Raw genomic sequence first — 6,467 nt, forward strand, 5'->3', positions numbered from 1 at the left:
CGACCACTCCGATTGGGACAAGATTCTCCCATTTGTAACCTATGCCTATAACACCGCCGTTCAAGCAACTACCGGATTCTCACCATTTTTTCTGCTGTACGGGCGTGAACCTTCGTCTCCACTCGACACTATCCTCCCCTACCGTCCTATGTCAGAGTACACATCACTTTCAGCAGCTGCCAGGCACGCTGAAGAATGTCGCAAGCTGGCTCGCTCGCTTACTTAGGACGAGCAAGCCCAGAAGAAAGCGCACAGCGACAGCAGCCACCCTGTGCATCAATTCTCTCCCGGTGCTCACGTATGGCTCTGGGTCCCATCGACACCACCAGGTCTTACCAGCAAGTTTACTGCCAAATACCACGGACCATATCTAGTGCTCCAACAGACGTCTCCCGTCATTACCTTGTTGAACCGCTAGCCGCTTCCACCGACCTTCGCCGCCGTGGGCGTGAGATTGTTCATGTGGACCGTTTGAAACCCTATTACGATCCCGCTATCCTTTCGTCTCCTTGAGTCGCCAGGATGGCTCCTCTTTTCTGCGGGGGCAAGATTGTAAAGAGGAAGTTCCAATCAGGTGGACAGATCGCCGAGAAAGAGGAAGTGCCTTTTGCGGACAAGCTGTCTACAAGCTCAGCCACCCCCGCTCCGGTCTTACTCGCTACCAGTGCCCACTACCAGTGCCTGGATCCCCGCTTAACAAGATGTGTTTATGGAAAGGTGAAAGGTGCTGCCATATGGGGGCGCTGGGCTGCTTCCGTAGCAAAGGAAAGAGTTGACGACACCCCCCCTCCCCCCTTAAAAGCCCAGTCAAACTGGTTTCTCCGAGGGTCGTAAAACGCTCTATAGGAAGTGAAGAGGTGGAGAGAGGAGGAGGAGTACAGTTACATATGCTGGAAATATGAATTTATAGTGCATACTTTACGTCTCCTACTCCAAACACGGTTCGAGTGATAAGAATTCAGTTTCTCATGGAGAGCTCAGAGACGAAGCGTTGTACTGAATGAGGTAATTTGATGGATCTAGTTGACAGAGTAGTAACAGTGGAGCAGTGTTTGAGAGTTCCTGCGGGTAGGCAGAAGCCCATAAAAAAGACAGAAAACTCGCGGCTATAAATTTTTTATAAGGAGCATTCTGGGGGACAACTGAAGACAAATGATAAAGATATTTCAACCAGCCAGTTAAGCTGATGTTCCCACGCTAATAGACATACATCGATACAGCTACACCACATGACTGTTTCAAGTGAGTGACCTAGTGCCGGGGTTTAACCCGTTGAGGTAATTGGTGTTAACTTCGTTAGACCCCTTCTCGTAAAAGGAGACAACTCGCTTAATAAGTTGTGATGACTCGAGTTACTTAAAGGGGTCCTGGGTCCACACTGGGCATGCGATAGAGGCACAGATTCGGGCTATAGTTTGTAAACTATTTAATAAAACAATTCGCAGTTTCGCTTGCGGCTCTTCGTCACTGAGCCGCGTCGCTGCATCAGTGCGGCGCGGTACGGGTCACGAAAAAGGGCTGGAATGCAGAATGCTGCTGCTCGTCATCATTGGGTGCGTCGCTGCGTCGGTGGGCTCCGAAGAAGGGCTGGGCTTTAGTCTAGGCCAGGTGGTGGGATGCTGAATGCTGCTGCTGCTTTCTTCGTTCAGCTAGCAGTGGGTCGAGCAGCCAGGCGTGGAGGCGAGTTGAGAGGATCAAACTTGAACGCCGGCTTTACCCCCGCCTCTCAGGTCTTGGCGCAGCCGCAGTCTTCTGGCCGGCTCGTCTTTCGTTCGCCCGTCTTGTTCGAGGTCTGCGATTCTTCTCCCCCGCTATCTCGTTCACCTCCTCTTTTAAGCCCTTTAACTCTATTTATGCGTCTCCTTTTCACGGGTTGACTGGCTTCCGCAGCCGCTGGCTGCTTTTATTAACGTCCCCGCCACTTTCGCCTTTTCGCAGGTCCCGTTCCAAGAGGGTAGAAGGTGGCTGTCCATTTATGGGCATGTTTTCGTGCCTTGGTAACAAATATGGGCATACACAGAGTTTAGCCACTCGACGGCGGCACGGCGCGGTCAGCAGTGTTTCGGAAATGTCACTGACCAGCATCCGTAGCCTCGCGCATGCGCAGGAGCTGTCACATTTCGTCTTTCTAAGAATGTTCGCCGTAAACACACACCCCCACACTCACAGCCTTTCGGGCATATATTTCACAAAATTCACGGTTTTCGTAGTCACGAGCACTGAGCCTGGGCATAATTTCAAAAGTATTCTTCAATGTAATTACCCTTCCGAGTGGACAATGAGATAACAATGAACACTATCTAGAAACTTCGAAAACGAAGGAACCAAAAGGCAACTAAAATCAATGCGAGCGTTAGGTACAAAACAAACCATTTTTTTACTTCAGAAAAGAATTTAGTTGCTGCATTTTTCCTAGCTGTTAGTTAGGGACTTCACCAACAGCCACACTGTTATTTAGGTGGTATCCAACAGCTGGAAGCATAGAGGGAGCGTGAACCGTGTTTGGATTATTTGCTGCAACCTTATCTGCGCTAGAGTGGCGGCCAATGGCGATGCCTCCTCCTCGAGAAGGGCACCATCAAGCTGCGACTGCAGAAAGTTTACCCGTTCATCATAGCGACTAAACCTTTCACGCCGGCGGCGCCTTCCCCTGTGCTGTAATGCAGTGTTGTTAATGATGGCAGGGGCTGTGCGCTGGTCGTGCGCATGCCGCGCATGCGCGAGGCGTGCGCTGTCAAGTTATGGACCATCTGAAATCTAGATATCGCTTCTGCTCGATAACCTTCTAGCGACCCGTGTGACATCCGTCGCTGTCCGTCAACCATCGCATTTGGCATGTCTGGGTCGCGGCCAAATAAAAGGTAGAAAGGCCAGTCACCGCAGCTCTCACGTACCGCCGTGTTATACGCAGACAGCACACAGTATCCATAAATTCCAATCAAGTAGTGGGATAACAGTTGGCTTTCGGTTTGAGTAACCCTCTCTAGAGCGCAGTTACAAGCCGGGTGGAAAGGGGTTGGCTGCATTTTGTCAATTCCAAGAAGCCGATAGACATCTTTCATCGATCTCGAGAGAAAGTTTGACCCTTTATTTGTCTTGCAACGATGTACCGCAAAATACAGCTCCTACAAAGGCAAGCGCCAGGGTATCTGCTTTTTGGTCATGCAGTGCTGTTATTTCAGCGTGTTTCGTACAGCGGTCAACACACACCAGCACATATTTCATACATATGTGTTTCCTGTGGTCGTCGTTGGAAGTGGCTCATAATATTCATTCCCACCCTTTCAGAAGTCGCCGAGACCTCACATACCTGAAGGGGAGCTGGCCTTCGGTGTTTCGGGATTTTTCTTTCTAGGTAAAATCGGCAGTTGGCGCAATAGTCTCGAACGTCAGAACGCATGCCGTGCCAATAGTAGTAGCGCTGCAAGCTTCTCCGTGCCTTTGCTCCTCCACAGTAGCCTTCGTACGGAGCATCATGAAAAGCTCTCAATATTCGTGGAACTAATGACCTTACCTCTACAACTCTTTCCGATACCTGGCCAGCCTTTCTTGCTGAACGAGTAGGCCGTGAGCGCTTTCGTAGTGTCGCTAGGTTGTCCACCAAATAAGCATTTTCAGGATACTGCGCCTCCAACAGAATATTACGGGGCGGCAAGCCGATGAACACAGGAGAGCAGAGAACAGAGAGATGTTAGATGACAGTGAGATGACATTTTATAGAAATGTCGGCGGGCCTAGCTCGAGCGCTCCTGCCCGCGCCTCTGCCCCCTTCCTCCTCCTTCCTGGTCCGTTACCATACCATCCATGTAGACAATGCATCTATTTTCCAGCAGAGCAGCCAAGATTATGTCCGTGGTTTCCTGCCAGATAGCAGGGCAGTTAAGAACTCCTATAGGCATGCGTCTCCACTGAAAAGGCTAAATAGGGTGTTAAATGCGGTTTTATCGACATCCTCCGTACCCATTTTGATCTGCCAGAACCCCTATCCAAGTTTTTCAACCATAAAAGTTTGGCTGACCCCAGCTCCGCGAAGGTTTACTATACTTGAGGCAGAGGGTAGGGGTCTATCCTCGTAATGGAATTCAATCGTCGGTAATATATTACCAATTTTTTATTTATTATTTATTATAACCTCAAAGGCCACATTGAAGGGGTATTACATGAGGAAGTGGGTTTCAGGGCATAATATTGCTTCAAGTGATGTTTTGAACAGTGATGGGTCTGTATAGAGCACGATGTCGGCAGGCAAGTCATTCCAGTCTTTTGCTGCGCGAATGAAAAACGAATATAGATGCGCAGATGTAAGGGCTTACGGAGGATGAATTGTCTTTTCGTGGTTCCTACGGCTGGAGGTGCGGTATGCAGGGACGATAACAGATTCGTGCGAAAGATGATAATAGAATTTATAAAATAGAGATAGTCTTGCAATGCTACGCCGGTTAGCTAAATTTGGTAGGTGAGCATTGACTTTTAGTTTGGTTACACTTTTATGATAAGAATAGGCAGAGAAAATGAACCTAGCGGCGCGGTTTTGTATTGCTTCTAGCGTGTTAGAAAGATTAAGTTGATTATTGTCCCAAATAGCGCATGCATATTCTAGTTTGGGCCGTACAAATGTTACATGGGCTACTAATTTTAACGATGGTGGTGCAAAACGTAGTGTTCGCCGAAAATACCCCAGAACTCGACTTGCTTCGTTAGAAATTTGAGTTACGTGGTATGTCCACTTCAGATCATGTGTTAAGTGAAGGCCAAGGTATTTATATGTGGTTACAGCTGCAATTTCTGAGTTAGCTATTAGGTACTTAAAAGGTGGTTCAGAGAGATGCCTGTGAAAAGAAAATAAAGAAGCTTTTTTCACGCTAAGAGACATGAGCCACTTAGTGCACAAAGTTGAAATGCGATCTATGTCAGAATAAAGAAGTTGGCGATCACTGTGAGTGATTACGGGACGGTACACAACACAATCGTTAGCAAATATGCGTATGTTAAAGCATATGTCAGTTGGCAGGTCGTTTATATAGATAAGAAAAAGCAGGGGCCCCAGGACTGTGCCCTGGGGTACCCCAGATATAACAGAGGAGTGAGAAGAAGAGAATTTATTAGCGAGAACCAACTGTTGCCGGTTAGTTAGAAAGTTACGAAGCCAGTCAAGTACCAAGAAATTGAGATTAAGACGTGAAAGTTTCAAAAAAAGCCGCCGGTGGGGAACTTTGTCAAACTCCTTTCCAAATTTTAAGAAGAGGGCGTCGACTAGAATGTTGTGATCAAGGTTGGAGCTTAGGTCATTAATAAATAGAGCTAACTGTGTGTCTCAGGAAAAGCCCTTTATAAAACCATGTTGGCTAGCGTGAAAGAAATGAACAGATAAAAGAAATTTCATGATGTGAGAAAAGATTACATGTTTCATTAGTTTATACGGGATGCTAGTAAAGGATATGGGACAGTAATTATGACAGGAAGATGAAGGCCCTTTTTTGGTACTGGAATGACTACCCACTTTCCAGTCGTGCGGTACAATGCCTAAAATTAACCGTCAAATTTCTGAACTAGAAGCGCCTGCGCTCTCCATGAAGATATGGAGCGCTCAACAATGCCTTTCTTGATCAACTCCTGGACCTGCAATCCATTTTCATTTTGTGAGTAAGAAATTTTATAAGAAATTTTATAGGCCCATTAGTACACTGGTGGTGAGTTGTCGGTGAAAATATGGTGATTAATCACTCCACACCTCCCCAAGCCCAGCTTTGACGCAGCGAATATATCGCAGTAACAATGTAGAAAATTCTCAACTCCATCTCGCTTTTGGCTCTCGATATGAAAGAGCTCGAAATAGGAAAACAATCATTATTTTACCCTCGCTGACGAGCCTGGTGGAGCCCATCACATCCACTTCAGCCGTTGTAAATGTTGCCACATTTTGCTTTTTGGAGTTCTTCTTGCCAGTAACAACACAAGCGAACAAGAGCCCTTCTCTTTGATCCCACTGTGACAACACACCGCTCCACACGCAGTCCTATTGCGAGCCTGTCTATAGAATAAAGCACGCCGCCTATGTGTCCATCAATGTGAGCCGAAACTGCGCCGACACATATCTCTGAGTTGGCATGACCGTTTTCCTTGTAGTCCGTACACTAACTCCCGCGTGTTTTGGAGAGTCTTCGGCGCTCTGCTCCGCATAGTCCATCTGTGCTACATACTCAGGCTCTGTTTTCTAATGGTATCAGATGACCGCGGCAGGAAAGGATGTTCTGGCTGAGTATAAGGTTAATGTCATGTTGTCCAGACCCACGAGACCCACTATCTCAACCGGTAGCGACACAGCTTGTAAACAAATGAAGCTGAGATGGTCGAAGCTCTTGTTTCCGATAGTAAATCGAAAAAGGTATAGGCCTCCAGTTCCGAGTTCCGCTCCTGTAATCCCCATAAACTATGGATTAAGATATTGTCAGGCTTCATGCACCTGC

This window comes from Amblyomma maculatum, chromosome 3, assembly GCF_055883805.1.
Source record: "Amblyomma maculatum isolate TAMU_Amacu chromosome 3, ASM5588380v1, whole genome shotgun sequence".
NCBI classification, from domain to species: Eukaryota; Metazoa; Arthropoda; class Arachnida; order Ixodida; family Ixodidae; genus Amblyomma; species Amblyomma maculatum.